At 36.1% G+C, this 22,929-nt stretch overlaps 1 long non-coding RNA gene and 1 other non-coding gene across 2 annotated transcripts; one reads left to right on the top strand and one right to left on the bottom strand.

Moving 5' to 3' along the window:
- Positions 1-15,600: 15,600 nt before the first annotated feature.
- Positions 15,601-15,972, top strand: LOC113338765. Its single transcript, XR_003354841.1, has 3 exons — positions 15,601-15,693; positions 15,787-15,873; positions 15,954-15,972. It is a non-coding gene; the product is annotated as an uncharacterized LOC113338765 (long non-coding RNA).
- Positions 15,973-21,852: 5,880 nt separating this feature from the next.
- Positions 21,853-21,956, bottom strand: LOC113339130. The gene has a single exon (XR_003354961.1). It is a non-coding gene; the product is annotated as a small nucleolar RNA R71 (small nucleolar RNA).
- Positions 21,957-22,929: the final 973 nt, after the last annotated feature.

Raw genomic sequence — 22,929 nt, 5'->3', positions numbered from 1 at the left:
ATCAATATAATCTAAAATTTAATACCTAAGTTAAGGTTAGCATCATTGACCAGACATTTTCACGATTGTCTAACACTTTCGTTATAACAGAAGGTTTTCCCACTTGAAATATACATGGTGACACAAAATAAGCCAAGTGAGCCTAAATCTATTAAAATTTGTAACAATAAATTTTGCCACTTGAAATATATATCATGATTCATGACCCAAGTAAGCCAAGTGAACCAATATCTGTTGAAATTATTAGCAAAGGTTTTACCACTTGAAATAGGCATCATAACCCAATAAGCTTTTGATATACTATACTGGAACTTTCTGCTCTAGAGTTTGCACGTTTTTGGTTTTTGTCTTCTGTTTGTTAGTTGGATTCAGACTATTTGCAATTCAGCGAAGTTGTTTATAATAGTGAATGGGAAAGTTATGGGTAATTTCAGTTGCACTAGAGGTGTTCTCCAAGGTGTCCTTATGTCTCATATTCTTTCATGTCTTACTAAAGATGTTCTTAGTCGAGGCATATTACTCGCCTTCTTCGTGAAGAGGTACCCAAAAAGAAGTTAATAGCTTACAGAATTTGTTTGAGAATTGTGGTGCATGTTCTGGTAAAAAATTATCTATGCAAAGTGTACGTTGTTTACCAGTAAGCACGTATTTTAGGGAGTCAAATTCATTGATGATCGATATGGCATTATTGCAAATCCTATACCTTTAAGTTGTTTGGATGTACCTATTTTTTAGGGTAAACCTTAGAAAAGCACATTCATTTGAGAATATCCGGAATTGAACTAAAATTCGCTACCTGGAAAGGCAAGTCTCTCTCCATGATAGATAGAGCAGAATTAGTAGATTCTGTAATAGGTAGTTCCTTATCGTATAACTTTCATGTGTATGAACGACCAAAATATTATTTTCATAATTTAGAAAACTATATGAGAAATTTATTTGTTCTGGTGATACTAATATTTTCAAATATATGACAATTGCTTGGGACAAATTGTGGTTGCTTATTGTAGAAAGGTGGTTTAAATGCCAACTACATGGCGAGTTTTAATCTTGCATCTCTCATGAATGACATGGAAAATTATGCATGTTATAGTATTGCTCGATCAAACTCACAAGTTTTGGTATGTCAATCTTGTTGTAAATGTTATTGCACAAAACTATACCTTGATTTATATTCTACGACTTTTGGACTAGGATTAGAGCATGCTAGTTGAGTATCGAAATTCACGGAATAACCCTTGAACATTGAAGAACAATGAAGACATGTGCGAGGACTTCATCAACAAAGGTACTTGAAGACTATTATCCTATTTACTCATTATTTTTACCATTCTATCTTCCAAGATAACGTCCTATGACTTAACAATAATTGATAAATTTCAAAGAAGAAATTTTGCATTCAAGCTTAGAAATCTAATTTCGAGCAATGAGTATTCATAGGTTTATCGCCTTGAGGTTGAGAACAATTTATTGTTCTAAAAACAATGTTTTCCAACATATAAACCTAAAAAATCAAGTTGTTCACGAGCTGAATTATGAGTTGGCGAACTATGCAAAAACTTGATGTCCCTAAACTCTAATGTCCCCAAGAGATCGCGGAACCAATTTATGGGTTCGTGAACCATGCAACGTTACCTTACACTTCGAAAATTTAATCTTGTATTCACGAACTGATTTATGAGTTCGCGAATTATGAACTTCTGGGTATGTTCCTAATTTTTTTTTCAAAAGTTGGTGAACTAGGTACTTTTGGACATGTTCACGAAATTTATTTTATCTAAGAACTGATTTATGGGTTCTCGAACTATCATGTTTTTGGGTCTTCCTCAACTCCAACATTGCTTGATGGTTCTCAAGCCTAATGGGCTAAAATTGTGCCCGGTCTTAGAACGACAACTTTGTGTATGCACATTATTCATCTTTCTTATATGCTTACATGATTTTTATTCATTGGGATCAATCCATATTGAGAAGTTTTAGTTTGCTTGGGATCAAAGTTATTTGTGAACATGGAAACTAGTTCATGTACAGTCGAAATATCGAAATTAGTAAGTTGACCACTATAGATAGTTTTAGTTCAATTGTAAAGAAATTACGTCATTTGTTTTTGCTGAATTCGTATCTTGAAATATATGTTACAAGTTTTGTTCTCGGTGGAATTCGGTTTTTGTATAGTTCAGGTGCATACTAGGTTGACCTTGATTTACAATCAGGATCAAGGATCTTATTTCTAGAAATATATACATATTGATTTTATAAGGACTTGTCCATACAAGTTCATGAGCGAAAAATTTGGTGGATAACTAGGTACCATCTCTTATACAATGTCGGTGGATTCGTATTAGTGTACTTTTATCAGGGATAGATTTTTTTTCTTGTTTTTCATATGAAAAATATTCAACGGTCTGGAATTCAGCGTCAATGAAAGAGAATAAAAATAATATATTTTGGTTGGTGGGTAATGACTTGCAAATTTACTTTTGTCGTGATTACTTTTACGGTCATTAGGTTCATTTATAGGTGATTATTCATATTTAGATACTTCGAACGTGAATAACACAATAAAATAATTGTATTGTTAATAACAAATGGGTATTTCTAGAGTACATTCTACAGCTAAGTGGCTTGGTTCAACGACAATTTCAGGAGGTACCTTTTGTTGCAAACATTAGAAATAGAATGGTATGGTCACATGAAAGAGGTTTTTGACTGCTCTATGCCAAGAAGACTTAATCAAAATTATTTTATTGATCTTTGGAGTGTCTAAACTCCACATATGAGATTTGCAATACGATAGAGGCTTTTACACAACAAAATGGCAAGTGATGACGTTGTGTTATTTTCTAGAGTTGCTTGTGCCTCTTTCTACTACCTTCGCAACAATCCTTGGTGCTGTAAATCACGAAAAAATCTATATTTTTAATACTTATAAATGTATGAATTATGGAATTAAATAGGTAGTATTTTTATAGTCACTCAAACGCGACCATTCAGTTTTGCTATGCTTGCTAGTGTTCGTCTCTTTAATAATAGTTTACAGATTAAACAAACCGCGAATAGGTAGCAGTCTTCAACCGTGTTTGGTTGGTTTGGACGATTATGAAATGACAAGGGTAATAAGAATACAACAATATTTTAGATATCAACCTATGCAAGACACACCTTGTGTATTCTAATACAAACATGAACTATCAAAGAGATTACTTGAACAAGATGTACACTTGGTATATAACGTAAGTTCGATAGCGAACCAGTCTATGGGATCAAACCAAGTGTTAATTAACATACAAGTGTATTTACTTTAATTATAAATACAAAGAAATATAACTCGGAAGTAATACTAGATTTTGTTAACGAGAAAAACTACAAGGCAGAAAAACCCGATTTTTGTTAAAGGGAGAGAAAAACCGATCCGAGGAGTGCGAAAATCGTAACTGACTTACTGGCATGGAACGACTTAATAAATTTGCATGAGTTGGACAAAACTAACCTTATATGTCTTTTTTATACTGGTTTAAATTGTTGTCAATTCTATTAATGCGGCAAATGTTGTTCACGCTATTTTAATCAAAGAAAAAATTTCTCAATCTTTTGCTTTCATTAAAAATATTTGTAAAAACAGAATCTAAATGTAATTATGTTAATTCAATCAAATATTTTGTCTGTTGTATCATACACGATTTTCAACACTTGTATTAATCCTTTTTAATTGATTTCAGTCACAACATCGAACATATTCAATAATCTTTTCATAAACACAAAGAATTCAGATCAAAGAAGGGTTATGAAAATAATCAGATAATATCGAATACGATGAATCAAATAAAACAAGGATAAACAATGAAGACGAAGAAAAGATCTCAAATCAAATTATAACCAACACCGAAAAATTAACAACAGTTGGTCATTGAATTAACAGCAGCGAGAATCGATGAAGCTTTAATATTTTCTATGAAAGAAAAATCCTAATTAAATATTATAAGAAACGATATGCAGAACCCCCTTTATTTTTTTCTTTTTTTGCTTGAGAAAAACTTTTATTTGTTTATCTCTGTAAACTATATTTGATACATCTTTCCATCATGAAATATAAATCCATCAAATCGTAATGTTGGAAGAGAGCAACTATAACATAAAAAGAAAAATCATATCAAAATTGGAGAAGAAAACTTTAGGTTTACAGTGCGAATGTGGAAAGCTCGTATGGTTAGAACACAAGTTAGCTAAGACTAGAGAATTAAGTTTTAAGGGTAAATTTGTCCGAGTCATACAAATATATTAAATCAGTCCTAGTTGGTGAGTCGATAACGATTTTTGCTCTCCTCAGATCTGTTTTTGCGCTCCCTCTAACAAAAATCAAAAACTCTGGGCCCTAGTCCAGTTTTGAATACTCTCAGAATTAATCTGCTATAAAAATTGACTACAACAACTTCGTATGATTGATACCAAGTAAACTAACTCCAAGTTGCTCAGTTCCTTCAGTATCCCTTCACCTACAAACCCAATCTGGTGTATGCACGTGAATCCCAAGATAGAGTCTGAAAAAGCGGAGGTCTAACAACCACACCCAATATTTCGCTTAGCAATCTGTATGGACTAATTCCAATATACTTCAAGAGAATCAACTAGACAGTCAGACTCAATCTTAAGAAAAGTATACCAAAGAGTTAGATCTCAATTTCTCAATTCAATCTGCAATCAAACAAATAGGAATTTTCGAGACCGATTGAATATAAGAAATAACTTGGACCGTATCAAAAACCAATATCCAAGTGTCAATCAATTTAATCAACAACCAAAGGTTGGATTCACAATTGATTGAACTTATGCACAACCTGTGATATTTCAATTATATAAACAAATATAATGTGGAAAAGAAATAACACAGACACCTGAAGTTTTGTTAACGAGGAAACCGCAAATGCAGAAAAACCCCGGGACCTAGTCCAGATTTGAACACCACACTGTATTAAGTCGCTACAGACAATAACCTACTCCAAGTTAACTTTGGACTGAAATGTAGTTGAGCCCTAACCAATCTCACACTGATCAAGGTACAGTCGCGTTCCTTACGCCTTTAGAACCGCGCTGGATTCTGTGCACTTGATTCCCTTATCTGATCTCACCCACAACTAAGAGTTGATACAACCCAAAGTCGAAGACTTGATAAACCAATCTGTGTCACACAGAAAAGTATATTGAATAGATAAATTTGTCTCCCACAGATAAACCTATGAGTTTTGTTCTGTATTTTGATAAATCAAGGTGAAAAGGAACCAATTGATATACCAGACTTATATTCCCGGAGAACAACCTAGAAATATCAATCAGCACACAATAATCTTAATTATATGGTAGCGAAACAATATATTGTAGAATCACAAACGATGAGACAAAGATAGTACTCAATCACGATATAAAACAACAAGATCAGAACATGCAACTACGGAGAAAATAATTGGGTTTGGCTTCACAATCCCAATGAAGTATTTAAGTCGTTAACCTACATGGTTTCGTGAAAAATCTAAGGTTAAAGGAGAATCGGCTCTAGTCGCAACTAGTATCACACAGGAGGTATGGGGATTAGGTTTCCCAGTTACTAGAGTTCTTCTTTATATAATCTTCAAATCATGGTTTGCAATCAATGCTACCTTGGTAACAAAGCATTCAATATTTACCGTTAGATGAAAACCTGATTAGACTCAAGCTAATATCTTTCAACCGTTAGATCGAACTTAGCTTGATACACACAAATGAAAAGTGACTTCATTTAGATATGAGTAACCATACCTAAACGTGTACACCTTTGTTGTCTTAACAATAGTTAACCGAAGTTAGCAATATGAAACACTTTCATATCAACCTCATTCATCTTAACCATAAGTAGTTCAAATGACTCAAATGAAGCTAGTTCTAGAGTTGTTCAATTGTTTATATTCTCATAGAAGTATACAAGACACAATTGAAGCAAAATCGATTTTGGTTAACTCGAATCAAGTCATGAACATTATAGCCACGGTTTTCAAAAAATTGCATTCCATATTATATAAATGTATTAATTCATGAACAAATCGATTTTAGAACTTAACTTTCTCAGGTATGCATACAGGTACGCATACCTAAGTACCCGGACTAAGTTTGGATTCTCCAGTATGCAAACGGGTACGCATACCTTCCAAACTCAGCAGAAATTCCCGGACCTGAACCTCACGCCAGTACGCGTACCGGTATGCGTACAAGGTTCCCGGACTTTCACTAAACCAACCAGTATGCGTACGGGTATGCATACTATGGTTTCCCGGACTTGGATTACATATATGCAAGTACGCATACTATTCTTATATCCAATTGTCCTAAACTCCATTTCAATCATTGAAACATTCTCGGAAGATGACAATATCTGTCTCACACAAACTATTAGCTTCAAAGAGATTTTGAAGTTATCGAATGATCAATACGAAACATTCCGAGTCTACATCAAATGACTGTCTCACACAAATAATGTAAGATGTTACAAGGCGATTTTCACTTGATCATCTTTTGACTTTCGTCAAGAATATAAGATGAACTTGGTTAAAGCGAAAGCTCTCCAACACACATTTTGAGAAATATCTAAGCGAGTTAAACTCAGCTCGAAATATCAAATGTGCATAATTGAAAGTCTATATAGTTGTACGACTTTTATCTCAAATAAGATATAGAGTAGATAGACTTTTGAGTGATAGATGAGTTCAAGTCTCCGCATGACTTTTGTTGATGAAGTTCCACAAGCTCCCCTTTGTAGTTTTTCGTCTTCAATCGATGAACGCCGTGAAGTCTAATCCTCAACTACACTTTCTATCATAATCCGAGACTTAGCTATAAGTAGACTAAAAAGAAAGACTTATAGTTTTGGAAACTAAACTTGACAAACAAGCTTGAGATAGCAACGCATCCGAGTTCGACCGATCAGTGCGCTAACAGAGTCCACTATCTCAAGTCGTTTCACCTGCTGTGAAGATTTCATCAACTCAACTCCTTTGGATCATAATCCAACACAATAAAGGATTATCTTGTTTCAATATCCTATCTATCAATCTAATAGATCAAAAAGTTGATCAGAGATAAGTTGAGTACAAAAGTTTCTTCGTTGAATCAATGTAAACTCCTTTGTCGGTTGCAAATAAACTAAGTCAGAGACTATCGAGTTAATCAATCTTAGTTTACAAACTATCAAAGTAAATCTCAAAGAGAAACAACTAGATAGATTGTCGATCTAAACCCCAAGATTTAAAGTCTATTCGAGATAAGCAGCTTGTCAGATCCCAGTAAATCAAGTGTGCAAGAAGTATCACAAAGATCAGAATACCAAAAAGAAAATCTTCTAGTCTTGAATACTCAATATTGAAAGTACCTATACAAACAACTTGATTCCTACTAATGATCGATCACACATCGAACGGAGTATGTTAACAATAGATGATCACTAGTCTTATCTTCAGACCTTGAATGAATAAGCATATTTGAAATTGTCGATCCTTGAACTCGTTTGAGTGATCTTATAACAGAAGAAAAAGATCATGGAATCAATAAAATAGATTTATCAAGGTTCAACTTCACTGTCAGTAAATCAAATCAATAACCGAAAAATAAAATAAAAAATGCAATTTAGTTTCCAACCAACGGCATACTAAAAGCCTTTTTGATCCCACAGAAAACTTTAAACGAAAGCCACAAAAGAGATTTTACATAATCAAATACTCTTCTCTCCAAAGAGTACTGTAAAAAATACTACAGTGGTGGGCTTCCCACACAAACGGTTAGGCAGTGTATTCTCGAGTGAGTTTGTAAGAATACAAGCTCTACTATTTATAGTGTAAGACTAATGTTTGTTCGGCAATATATAATTACCAAATCCGAAAATACTAAAGATATTCAATAAAAGTTTATTTTCAGTTTTGTCAAAATTCTAACTGTAATCCAAATCATGTAACGAAATCTCTCTTGGATGATAGCTAACATTAACCGCATACAACATAGACTTTACTAATATAGCTATAAGAGATATGTTTATCCTCTTGGATACGGAAATCATATAATTTCAAATATTAAAAACATATTTCGATTATTTCAATTAGGTATCTCACCTTAAGTATCAAGGAAAATATTTGAAAATTAACTAATAAGAGTTTAGCAAATGTTCAAATACTATGTCGACTTCTTGCGAACTATCCTTTTTAACCAAATATTTTGGTAGCTATGCAAACCCTAAAGTAATAGAAAAACTAGAAACACAATGTTGGTTAACTAAGAATTAGTCTTAGTAGATATCCTTGGTAATGCATCGGTCCTACTAGAGATCCTTATCATTGGTCCTAGTAAATTAAGATCTTTGTTTAAGGCATCCTAAAATAGATTCTTTGACTCGTTTTCAGATACCAAAAAAGTTTCGCAAGTCTATGGAATCAACCTAAAAGTTCAACACACAAAATAATAACAAGTAACAGAAAGATATATAACACAACGATGGATCTTTCCATCCCAAGATTTTTCAAGATTGTTGGTAAACTGGATAAGGTTCTGAAGACCAGTGAGGTAATTTGACAACCTCCGCTAAATGGCTAGCTTAAGATTAATGTTGATAGGTTTTCTTTTGGAAACCCAAGTCTTAGCGCAATCCATTGGTGTAGATAATTCTGTTTCTCCAGAGTTTTGAGGTGTTATATAATTCGCTTTTAAGATTGCTCGCACTAGGGGGATGATTCACATTTAGTTTGAGCGTTACTCTATGTATGTTAGTAAAGCTCTTCAGATCCTACATATTTTGGTTTCATGGTGGTTACCGGTGCAGTGGGAGAACTTCTTGAGATTTTTATTATTGATCCAGTTTAGATAGTCTCATATCTATAGGGAAGGTAATGTTGTTGTTGAGTTATTGGCTAACAGGAAGCTCCGAAAAGCCCTCAACTGTGAAATGAGCCACTGCACTTTTTCTATGACGTTTGAGGGAGTGAGACAACTAGAGATGTTTGGCTTTTCTTTCTGAATAGTTACAAATTATAGTGGGTTTTTCAAGAGTCAGTTAGACAAGTCATTTGAGAATGGAAACAGAGGAAGATTAAAATCTCTAATGTCAGAAATAACATATGAGATATTATTCCGTTTGCCGTGTGGTGGGCAGTCAGGATGAACCGATTGACAACGTCAAAATTTTCATTTATAATTAGTGTGTACAAATATTTTTCCGTATATCTCCTTAGACACCTTATTGTACAACTGGAAAGCGATCATGCATTAGTATTTTCCATTTTCTTTTCTTTCTTAGTAGCTCTACTAAAATAGAGCTTGTTTTGTATTTCCATCGTTGTTGATTAACTTCTTGGCAGGAATTGATTTTTTTCAATATATTGAGCCCTTTTTAAGTAAAAAAAAATATGTTCCGTTAGCGCAACATCTACCTCAATAAACCAAAACTTGTCGTCTAGTTTATTGTGCTATCGGAGTGACCTAAAAAAATTTTACCAGTCCAAAACGAATCCCTGCATCCTCGGGAGTTGTAACACATCAACAAAGTTTCCTTAGACCAAAGCTAGCAGTGTGAGTATATGGCCTCCATATTTTGGATCAACAACAATTCTACATACCAAGAATGATTTTTTACTTGGGGATCCTCTGATCCACATCCATGTAAATATTTTTTCCCTTTTAAAATATATCATTTCCTTTTCAGAAAATCAAAAAGAATGATTTTTTAACGAGGAAAAATTCTATAGCCTTTGGTGTGCCCTCTATTATTGAAATTGATGCGGGCTAAATGGGCCCCACCTATTTCACCGTGTAAAATGCTAGACACACCGAAGTTTTATACTTCGTTTTGTCCCGAGGGGAATCCAACGGTCCCAACCCTACGTTCTTAGCGTTGGGATTGGTAATAAGTCTCATCTCTACAAATTTCCCGTGGAAGATATTCACCCATATCATGCGGTCTAAGTTAGTATCAGCAATTGGATCCAAACCACGCTCATCATATCTTCACAATGGCAGATAATACAAATCAATTTCGTCAAGTTCAGATCCACCACCTAGTCACCTTAAAACTCACTGAAACCAATTTTCTTGTATGGAAAACTCAGTTCAAACCTATTCTCAAAGGTTATGGACCTATAGGATTCCTTGATGGGACAGAAGTGAATCCCCCACGAACACTGCCAAATTCAGAAGCAACCAATCCATCCTTCAAAATTTATGAAACACGGGATTCTGTCCTTGTAGGTTAGCTCAATTCAACCCTAACATAAGCTGTTCTTGGCACCGTTAGTGTCGTAACAACAACAAAGGAAGTATGGGATACACTGGAAAGGAATTATGCACCAAAAGCGAAGTCACATCAGATGCAACTGAAGAAACAAATACATACATTGTCTAAAGGTAACAAAACTTCAAAATAATTCTTTCATGAAGCTAAAAGTTTGTTCAATCAGCTTGCAACATCAGGTTATACTGTATCAACTGATGAGATGAAGCAGTCCATAAGAAATGAACTAAATCAGACATATGACCCTATTGTGACTGCATTAAGCACAATTGAAGATATGTACATGGAGACCTTCTATGCACATCTTCTTTCCTTAGATATGTTGAACAACAACTAGCACTCCTGCAGCAGCTTGTAGCAAATGTTGCTGTCTCTGGCTCTTCTTCGTTTTCCAACACAGCGCAAAGAAGATACAACATCAACACAGGGGACCTTATCATCAAAACAACAAACAAGACAATTGTGGTAATCAAGCAGTACTTTATAGAAATTTCTAACAGCAAGAACAAGGACCATGCCAGATATGCAAGAAAACAAACCACCAAGCAGATAGGTGTTGGTTTCGTTATGAAAATCCAAAAAACAACTTGCAAAGCCAGCTCGCAACTTATATTGCTCTACCTGGTGGACAAACTGATAATCATTGGTGAAAGATACTGGTGCAACACATCACATCACCAATGAGATGATGAATCTGTGAATCCCTCATGAGTATGATGGTACTGAACAAGTACATGTTGGTGATGGTAATACACGAAACATTGTCAATATTGGTAATACCTCTTTTACATACAAATCAAGATATTTTATTTTGAACAATATATACCATGAGTATGTGATGTATATTTTGAATTTCACACATATTTATTTGTTGTAAAGGACAAGCACACGGGAGTAGCACTGCTGCGAGAGCTGAATAGGAATAGGCTTTACATCTTTGAAGGAGTTTACATGATATATCAACCAATAAAGCCACTGGAAAATGTTTCTTCTACCTTCCCATTGTGGCACCAACGTTTGGGCCATCTAATGTTGTGCACAGTCTCTAAAATTTGTCATCAATATTCCCTTCTTGTTTTAAATGATAGTTTTGAGTTCTGTCATTCCTGTCATATCAGTAAGAGCAGGAAATTACCTTTTTCTATTAGCGATATTATTTATGACAAGCCTTTGAGCTTGGTTGTCTCATACATTTGGGTCTCCCCTCATTTATCTAGATCTGGATTTCGTTACTATCTACTTTTAATGGATGTATATTCTCACTTCACATGGATATTTCCTCTTGTCCAGCTACATTCATTCTTTTTCCTAAACAAGTAGAAAATCTCAAAAAATAAAAGTTTTTCAATCAGATAATCCCTTAGAATACAAAAAAATCACTGCTTATCTAAATGGCTCAGGCATTCAACATAGGTTCTCTTGCCCACATACATAACCTCAAAATAGCATAGATGAACGTCGTATTAGACATGTCACAGAGTATGGCTTGGCTCTTTTATTTCATACACATATGCCTCGATTTTTTTGGGATGATGCATTCACTACTACATGTTTTCTGATCAATAGACTCACAAGTCAGAATTAAAAACACCAGTAAAACTCCTATTGTAAAAAAAACCTAGATTATTCATTCTTAAGAGTGTTTGGCTATATGGACTACCCTTGTCTTTGGCAGTACAATAAGAACAAGCTATATCCAAGGTCACTTGCTTGTGTTTTTATAAGCTATAGTAGTGCTCACAAAGGATATATGTGCTTGCATCGAGAAACAAACAGGGTCTACATCTCTCACCATGTGTGTTTTAAGGAGAGTCATTCCCATTCATGCCTCTCCAGCAGCAGAAATTGTTGTCATGTCAAGGTAATAAACCATCCAGTACTAATGTGTTGTTTTCACATCCTTTTACATATTGTACCTTACCAGTCAGTCAGGAAAATGGTACTTTACAATCACCAGTACAAATCCACTTAGACGACATGTCACCACAAGCAATGTTGAATGATTCAGATTCTCCAGCAATATCTGGCACTCAAAACTCTCCTGCATAGCATTTTACTTCGCCTGCCATTACTCCAGCCAACTCAGCAAACTCAGCAGCAACAAGTGTACCACAATCAACACAATCTAATGAGCAGCCGGTTCAAAGTGACATTATAACCCATCCTGTTATAGAATTGCTCGGTCGAACTCGCATGCGCTGCTATCTCAAGCATGTTTGTCAATATTATTGATCAAAACTATAAGTCTTGATTTCTAATATACTATAGCTAAGGTCTCGGACTAGGATAGAAAGTGAAGTTGAGCTCAAGAACTCCATGGAAATCATCATACAAGACGAAGGACTACTCAAGGAACTGGTGGATCTTCATCGACTAAAAGGTATATGGAGACTTGAACTTATCTATCACTCAAAAGTCTATTTATCTCCTATCTTGAGACAAAAGTCGTTTTGATATATAGACTTAGATTATGCACATTTGGTATTTCGACCCGAGTTTATCTCGCCTATCTTCTCAAAATATGTGTTGGTAAGATTTTGCTTTAGCCAAGTTCATCTTTACCTAGTGACGAAAGTCATGTTATGTTTCAATCACTTTGAAAAGTGCTCTGACGAAAAATGGTTTGTGAATAACAACAATATATAGTCCTCTGAGAATGTTTCAATGATTGAAATGAGAGTTTAGATTATATGACAATTGGAGGATATAAGCATTGTTGTGGAAGCACATATATGTATAAGTCCTTATTCCTTGAATCGAGTTTGCGAACTTTGTTGATCAATTGAACCGGAGTAGTGCGTGAGCTAAGTCCGCGAACTGGCAAAATTCTCAAACCCGAGAATTTCTGCTGGAGTTTGTAAACTCCATCCGGGAACTTAATTCCGCGAACCCAGTCCACGAACTTAAGTAGGTTATATCTAAAAACGATGTTTGTGAACTTATTCATATTAACTAAGGAATACAATTGCAAACCGTGGATATATAGTCCATGAACCGATTCAAGTGAATCAAATCATTTTTGCTTCAACTGTGTCTTGTGTAGTACATAAGATTTCCTTGCAAATGAACAACTCTCTAACTAGTTCATTTGAGTCAATTGAACTAGTTATGGTGAAGAAAAATATGGTTGATATAAAAGTGATCATATGGATAACCATTTGGTGAACTATTGTTGAACCAACTAATGTACAAGTTTGGGTACGATTACACAAGCCTAGAAACGTGCATTTCATTTGTGTATAACAAGCTATGTTTTTGATCTAACGGTTGATAAATATTAGCTTGAATCTAATCAGGTTTTCGTCTAACGGTGAATATTGAATGCTTTGTTACCAAGCTAACATTGATTGCAAACCCTGATTTGAAAGACTATATAAGGGAGAACTCTAGCAACTGGGAAACCTAATCCCCACACATTCTGTGTGATACTAGTTGTGCTAAGCTAGAGTAGATTCTCCTTTAACCTTTGGTTTCTTCTTCTAAGCCAGGTTAACGACTTAAAGACTACATTGGGATTGTGAAGCCAGACCGATACTACTTTATCGTAGTTGTGTGATCTGATCTTGTTGTTCGTCTCATCCTTTGTGATTCCACAGTATCTTTTTTCGCTGCGTCGATTAAGACTATTGTGAGGTGATTGATAATACTAGGCTGTTCTTCGGGAGTATAAGTCGGGTTTATCAATTGGTTCATGTTCACCTTGATTTATCAAAAAACGGAACAAAACTCGTAGGTCTATTCGTGGGAGACGGATTTATCTATTACCATAGACTTTTCAGTGTGGTACAAATTTGTTTATTAAAGTCTTCGACTTTGGGTCGTAGCAACTCTTAGTTGTGGGTGAGATAAGCTAAGGGAATCAAGTACGTAGTATTCTGCTGGGATCAAAGACGTAGGAGCATAACTGTACCTTGGATCAGTGTGATATTGATTGGGGTTCAACTACAGTCCAGACCGAAGTTAGTTTGGAGTAGGCTAGTGTCTGTAGCGGCTTAATACAGTGTATGTTCAATCTGGACTAGGTCCCGAAGTTTTTCTGCATTTGTGGTTTCCTCGTTAAAAAAATTCTAGTGTATGTGTTATTTATTTTCCTCATTTTTTTTTATATAATTGAAATATCACAGGTTGTGCGTTGTTCAATCAATTAGAATATCCGACCTTTTGGTTGTTTATTTAAATTGATTGACACTTGGGTATTGGTCTTTTGTACCATCCAAGTTATCCTCTTTGATAAAGACTCACAGATTTCTATTTGCTTGAGTATAGATCAAATCGAGAGATTGAGATATAAACTCGTTAATATACTTTGTATATAGATTGAGTCTGACTGTCTAGTTGATTCTCTAGAAAGTATATTGGAGTTTGTCCATACAGATTGCTAAGCGAAATATTGTGTGTGTTTGTTAGACCCCCACGTTTTCACATCCCGTGGTTACTGTTAGAGCATAGCTCGGTTGAGCCCACCAAGCGTTAGTATGTCAAGTTTGGTTGTCATATTTTAGTGAATCAAAACTCATCTAAAGAGTCGCTTGATTATGTACTAGAGTCAACTTCGTATAGGTTAATTAGCTTGAAAGTATTAGTATATGAGACATTACAAGTATTGCGAAGACTTGAAGAAGTAAGAAGCTACAACGACAACATCATCATTCCACTTGAGGTTAGTGATATTTGACTTGAACTGTTTCATTCCCTAATGTATCTTTCAAGTCGTGCATAGGGCTGCACATGGGTCAGTTTGGGTCGGTTTTGGCCTCACCCACCACCCAACCCACTGATGGCGGGTAACAGAAGTTGTCACCCGCAACCGACCCAACATCATAATGGGTCGGTTTTCACCTGACCCACATTACGGCGGGTTTGGTCGGGTAGGTGGTGGGTTACCCACCATAAAATAAAATGACATTACAGATTTAGAAAGTGTTTACTTAATAGTGTTTACTATTTACATAATAAAGTTGATGCAAAGTTTCAAACTCCAAAGTGATAAAGCTAACAATAAAAAGGAACAAAGTTCAATTGTTCAAAGCTCAAAAGATAAAAGAGTGCATTACTATTGAGTATTGCCTACTATACTAAAGCCTAGTATGTAAATTAGTTACAGTAACCAAGATGAACTCAGAAAGATCAAGCTACTGACAATGACCCTTGGCGTCATTACCTTGTCTAAGCCAATAGGAATCAATCATCTATGGCGATGGAAGAAGCATCAAGGTCACTAAATAGCTCTGCAAGCGAAATGAACAATTAGAATGAATGAAAGGGTAGATGAATTTCTTGAAACAAGTAAAATAGCTCTGCAAGCGAATGATGAAAATATGGAGTTAAAGAAGCAAAAGGCTAATCTTGGTGAAGATTACATTTGGACTGATTACATGTCATTGCCATTTACTCAAAATGTGAGTTCTAATTTGGAAAACATATATGGTTTTAAAGTAGTTTAACTCTTAATGATGTTTATAGTTTATGTTGGATCTAAATTATTATTTCAGGTGATTAGTGAAACTCTGAGAATGGCAAACATAATCAATGGGGTCTGGAGAAAAGCTCTCAAGGATGTTCAAAACTTCAAATCAAAGGTAAAAAATAATTTACAGATCAAAAGAATTTAATTATTAATTTATCTACTGATCAGATTTTATGAATTAATAATTTGCAGGTTACTTGATACCTAAGGGATGGTGTTTGTTAGCTTCTTTTAGTTCAGTTCACATGGATGAAGAGAATTATGACAACCCTTATGAATTTGATCCTTGGAGTTGGCAGCAACAGGTATGTTAATTCACATATGCTTAGATGATTATGTTTGGTTAATTAAATTCAAAAGAAGTCCACTAATCAATATTCCAATGTGCTCAGTATTTTTTGAACATGTATGCTAATCATTTACGCAGAGCTAAAGTACCATAAACGTTGAATCAAATTATATTGGCTTAATCAAATAAAAACAATAGAGCCAAGGAAAATTTAGACATACCAGACTCAACAATATCAATCTCCTCCTCCTCGACTCCAAGGGTAGATGAATCCATGTCTATTGGTGTTCGTAACCAATTTCGTAACAAAATTAAGGCCTCAAGTGTCTTGGGATTTAAGGAGCTTCGAAAAGGATCCAAAATTATTTTTCCGGTACTAAATGCTGATTCTGAAGCAACGGAAGAAACGGGAATATCAAATATATCTTTAGCCATAAGTGGCAAAATGTCAAACATCGCAGCATTTACCTTCCACCATTGTAATATATCAAAAGTAGCATTTTCATTGGTGGGTGTGTAGATCGGTTCAGCCAAGTACCTTTCTACCTCATATCTCCCATTGTCCTCCACATTATTCAATTGATGCTTTCGTTTATTCCTTCCCTCCATATACTTGGCCTTACTAGAAATAGTACTTCCAAAACTCGAAGAACTTTGAGTAGAAGTAGAATTAGTCTCGCCCACAGATTCTGATGAAGATATTGCACATCTAACATTTTCTGCTTTATAAGCTGCAAACAGCTCCACAAAATTTTTCAGAACTTCTTCAACCCATTTTTCTACAATTTTTTTCTTCATTGCTGGGTCATAATGCACAATTAAATCTTCAATAGTCACAAATAATCCATGTTCTTTCTCTCGTGAATCAAGAAGTACAGCCATAAACATCAATGGATTCATCTTTCGGTATGTTCCCCAATATTTGTTGTACTTGAGCAACATTACAGCACCCATGTTGCTTAAGAAAGGGTCCTCATGTGTATTTTTCCATTCTTATAATTCTTGACGAACAATACCAAGTTCCAATAAGAAAGAATGAGAAGTAACATAAGTAGAAGCTGAAAATGCAACAGTTGCTTCATAAAATACGTGTAGAAACTTAATCAGTACTCTCGCATTGCACCAATCGTATCGTTCAGGAGCATGCACTTTTGGCCTGTTTTTTTTTTCTTGGCTTTCCTGACAGCAGCAAAATCTTCTTCTTCAGTAGTATCAAGTTCTTCTTCATTGTCTGATTCCAGATCATAATCAGCATCAAGATCAACAGTGTCATCACCATCATCCATAATATTATCTGGTACTGGAATATCAAAGCAAAACTCTTCACAAAATGCCTTATCCAACTCACGTAGCCTTTCAAATGCCTTTTCATATCTTTCAACAGCAACAGGCATTAAGTAAGTAGAATTCCACCGCGTTCTCACATCTAATATCAGACCCTTTTTACAATCTATTCTTTCCGACTCAGCAGCCTCCGTAAACCTTTTATATCTTGCGGGAGATTTCGTGACATATTTTACCACTGCCCTGATCCTGAGAAGTGATGTATGATACTTCTTCATACCGTCCTTCACAACAAGTGCAAGTACGTGAGTCGCACATCGAACATGTAAATGTTTAGCTCCGAGTAATGCAGAACCCCAACTCTGAACTCTCTTCCTCAAATAGTTAAGAACAACTTTATTTGCAGACGCATTATCAAGCGTCACAGTGAAAACCTTTTCAAGTCCCCAGTCTAGCAAACATTTCGCCAAAGCCTCTCCAATTTTTGTACCGTCATGGCTATCAATCAAGCAAAAACAGATAATTCTTTTATGTAGTTTCCAGTGATGATCAATGAAATGCGCAGTCACTACCATATAATTGTAATTCTGTGATGACGTCCAAGTGTCAGTAGTAAGGCACACTCTTACCTTGTTTTCTTTGAAATAACTTTTCAGATTAGCCTTATCTGTCAAAAACAGCTTGCACACATCACGGTATATTGTCATACGACTTGGAAGCTTAAATCGAGGCTCAAGATACTTACAAAAACCTATAAAACCTTCACCTTCAAGAATTCTAAAAGCCATTTCATCGGTAACGATAAATCTAATCAGGGCTCTCCTGCACGCATCTTGAGAAAAAGACACCCCAACCAACTGTGGTTCCTCTCCAAGCTTGCAAGGCTGGAAGTCAAGTGTTTGTTGTCCGTCAGCTCTAGCCTCATTCATTTCATTCTTATATTTCTGACACTTATCCAAATGATGTTGGAGATTAGAAGTCCCATGTTTCTTACCATCCAAATTTTTCTTACCAATCTTGTAATTAGCCTTTTTGCAATATTTACATTTCTCTCTCTCACCATTTTCATAAATATCATAGTGATCCCATACCTTTGATCTCTTCACACTAGCATTAGGATTAATAGCTAATGTTTCACCTGCGGCACAAGCATGTGAAGGTTCAGAAGCTGGTGTAGATGAGCCAGCAGTACTCCATGTCCCTGCTGATGGTCCATGCATGATGAGTGCTAAAAAGTGCATATTTCTATATATTTTTCTTGGCATTTAACTCATCTTTTGTGCATTAATTCTACATTTTATCCCATATTCTGTATTTTCATTGTTTTCAAGAATAAATATTTTTATTAATTAATTTTGCATTTTTAGGTAATAAATAAAGTTTGGATGAATAGTGGAGCGAAAAGAGCAGAAAAGTAGTGAAAAGCCGGGAGGAATTACACAAGGAAGCCGCGAAGAATGTTGTGCACAAGACCAAAAGGCTAGAAGTGGGCTTGAAGAGGAAGAATTGTTCTTAAAGAAGATATGGGCTTCGCATACCCAAGGCCCAAAACCCTCACCCAAAATCCATACCCGTTTTCCCTTTCTAGCTGTCAGATTGGATCATCTCAGCATCCTACGGTCGCAGCATCGCCAGTACATCAAAGTCTGAAATTCCTGACCAACACTACAGCACCTAACTCCATCTTGAGCCGTCAGTTTTGTTGTATCAGGCATCCGACGGTCGCTCCACATCCATTCACATCACGTCATTGGATCTTTCCCTCATCCTATCATCCTACGGATTCCCCTCACAAATCATCAAAATCCGCTACACCCGACCAACACTCTAGTACCTAATGCCTATACCTTAACCAAACATACCCTCCATCATTCCCATCGACTTCTTCTCCCCCATTCCTCTGCAGAAACACCTTCTCCCTCGCCAGTTCCATTAGCACCACCATACCTCTGCCGCAAACACCAAAATCCATCATGGCTCTCACCAATCGAAACCCATCATTATCCTACCCTTCTACCTACCTATTTCACCACTCTCTCTTCCTTTTCAGAAACCCTAGAGGAGAGATTAGTGAAATATGTCGAGCTAGAAAGAGAAATTGAAGGCATGGGAAGGAGCAGAGAAGGGAGAAGAAGCATGGGTTGAAGACGGACTCGTCTTATCACGTTTGGTAAGTTCGAAAATCAAAACCCTAGTCTACTGTGAATTTGGGGGTTTTTTGTATATGAACCCTAATTCTGTTGAGAGAGAATTGGGAGGAGGAGAGTGAGTGAAATAGGGTAAGTAATTAAACCATTCCCCTAATTTGTCGAAACCCTAGGTCCACTGTGTATTTTGGGAATTTGGGGAAAACAGGGTCTGAACCCAAATTGGGATTTTTGGGTATAAATAGAACTGATGTAAGTGTTGTTGGGTATGCCTGGATTAGCCAGAGCACCACCTCAGAGGCCTGGACTAGCCAGTGCCCTCAATTATCCATGTTCTGTGAATTTCAATTATAGTTCTTAATTCAGTTAATTTCAATTTCAAATGTTAATTATGTTCATCATGTTTTTAATTACTGTCAACATGTTCTAGTTCTTCAGTTAGGGCTCAGATGAAGCCTAGTGCACTGTTGAATGATGTATTGCTAGGATAGTTACCTTGATGCCTGTTTTGCTTGTGCAATGGGAAGAAATCAGTGCTCTGGTATGCCTGTGATTGACTGTGCTGTCAAAAGACAGTCAATACTAGGGGCATATCAGTGAGCAAGCTGATTTTCCTCCCATTCTAATGTATGCATAGGATATTCAACTCAACCTAGGATCACATTGTTTGGCTAGGACACAAAGGTGGACTCTAAGCCTTAGCTTAGACCACAATACCTTATTTCAGTCACTTACAAGTTCAGTCTTATTTTGCTCCCTGCTCAGCTAAATTTCTTAGCTATCTTGCTGTTTATTTCTTGTATTTTGAAGCCTGTTGTGCATTGAAATCAGTGCACAAACTCACCCCTGCCCTTGGCTCACAGCCTTGGTTCCATGCTGTTTTGTCATCTTTGCTTTGTTAACTGTTTTGGTTCTTTGCAATTGCCATATTACTTTGCCTTGCTCACTGCCATAGTGCCTTGTCTCCATTGCTAGCTTAGGAAAATTTCTTGTATGCTCCCACTCCCTGTGGACTGATCCCACTCTTACCTTCTATACTAAAACTTGGACTTGTATACTTGCAAGTTTTTGTGTGTCTTTTCTAACCACACCAAGTTTTTGGCGCCGCTGCCGGGGAGTGGTGCTTGCTGCTGCTGATTTCCTTTGCTGTCCTGACCTGCAATCATTGCACTGAGTTGTCTGAGCTTCTTCACTATCATTGCAGGTGCCACTGAGTTGCCGCAGAGCTGTGTTGCTGGCCACTTGAGCTGCTGCTGCTGCTGCTGTTGGAGCTGGTGAACCAAGCCTGCTGCTGCCAAGCCAAAGCAACTGGGCTGCCAACTGAAGCTGCGTTTCACTGCTGGGCTTCACTGGTGGTGGTCTGCTGGGCTTCGCCAAACTTTGCAACTGGGCTTAGCCACCTGCTGCTGCTGGGCTCTGCCTTTTTCTGTTGATGGGCTCGTGATCTTCTGCTCCTGGGCTTCGCAGCTGATCCTCCTGGGCTCGTGTTGCTGAACCAACTCCAACTGTTGCTGGGCTTGGGCGTGAGCTATTTAGGACGATCCCAAAGCCCAACTGGGCTTGTGCAACTTAAGAAAAGGGATAAAAGCCCGACTGGGCTTCCCTCCAAAAAGGTAAGCCTAAACCCAATCCCAAATTTTTTGGGCTTGTAATTTTTTTGGTTTGTAATTGTAGTTATCTTTTTGGGCATGTAATAATTATTTTAATTTTATTTTATTTCTTTTATTTTTTCTTTTTTTTTATTTGGGATTGTAATAATTTTAGTTTTATTTTTATTTTCTTTTTTTGTGGGTTTGTAATAATTAGTTTTATTTTTATTTCTTTCATTATTTGGGCTTGTAATTTAGTTGTTTGTTAGGCTTGTAGTTTCTTTTAAACTAAAATTTGGGCTTAAAAAAAAAAAAAATTGCTCCTATTTTCGAAAACCAAATTTTCCCATAAAAAAAAACCAAATTGTTGAAAACCCTTTAAAACCAAATAGTGGGCTTTGTGTCTTTTCAATATGGGCCAACCTAGTGCTCTCCATCAATACATGTATCCCACAATAAAAATTCCATTATCATGTATTGTCTTACCTCAAACCAATAACCCTTTTAAAATAAATGCAAGCATGATACAAATACTTCATATATTTCGAGGGTTCGATTCTGAGAACCCCTATACTCATGTAAGAGAGTTTGAACAAATTTGTCGGACTATGCAACCTGATCATATGTCCGAAGACTCTCTGAAATTGCGTTTGTTTACATTTTCTCTAAAGTAAAGGGCCAAAACATGGTTTTACGGTTTGAGACCACAATCAATCACCACTTGGGAACAACTCACTAATCAATTTTTCCAAAGATTTTTTCCACATCATAGGACCATCGCTATTCGTCAAAATATCAATTGTTTTGTCCAGTTGGATGAGGAAACTGTTTTTGACTATTTTGAACGTTTTAATGATTTGTTGAGCGAATGTCCACACCATGGATTTGAGAAGTGGAGACTTGTCGCTATCCTCTTTGAGGGACTAGACTTTAAATCTCGATCCATGGTTGAGTGTATGTGTAATGGTGAATTTCTTGATAAAACTGTGGATGATGCATGGAAATTTTTAGCTGAGATTGCGGAGAAAACCCGTCAATGGGAATCCATTAGGGAAACTGAGACACTATCACATGATATAGGTGGTAATGAATTGAACTTTGAAAATAGCATGTCTAGTCCTTCTCATGTGTATGATATTGAATATGAACCTAATCTAGAGGAACATGAGTTGACTAATGACACCACAACTGCTAATAGGGACAAGTATGCATATTACTATGATGATGATGATGATAATGTTATGTTAGAAGAACATGTCTATGCTGAAAATGTTGTGGAACCTTTGGTTTCAAATACATTAGGCTTTTCTGCCCCGACCTTCATGAATGATATTTCTTCTAATATTCCATATGCATGTGATGTTGATACTGATTTAGATATTGTGCAATTATCCTGTGAAGAGCATGACTTAGGTAAATCTTTTGTTGACACTAATGATCCTATGCATGAAAACATAGTTGATGTGTCTGATTCCATACTTAAGCCACAATATATTGCTTATGTTGATGATAATTTGAATATATCGGATAACCATGATTCTGAATTAGGACTTGTGCAAATTTTTTGTGATGATGAGCATGCTACACATCTTGAGTGTGACTTAGATAATGCTGATGTGACTGATAATATTGATACTGTTGATCTCATGCATGTGAGACACTTAGATGTCACTTTCTTGCCTAAGTCACAATCTGATAGCCTTCCACCCAACCTAGAGTTGGTTTGTACCCATATTGTCAAACCAATTTTTCTGAGAGTCCCTAATCTAGGTTTGGAACTGTGTGCTTCCCAAGTCCTTTTGGACTATTTTGCATCTAAGTATAATATCTTTGAGGAACCACAGTTGGAATTAGCATGT

Source organism: Papaver somniferum, unplaced genomic scaffold (genome assembly GCF_003573695.1).
Source record: "Papaver somniferum cultivar HN1 unplaced genomic scaffold, ASM357369v1 unplaced-scaffold_19, whole genome shotgun sequence".
NCBI classification, from domain to species: Eukaryota; Viridiplantae; Streptophyta; class Magnoliopsida; order Ranunculales; family Papaveraceae; genus Papaver; species Papaver somniferum.
Note: the sequence above shows the minus strand (reverse complement) of the source record. Positions and strands in the feature narration are given on the sequence as shown.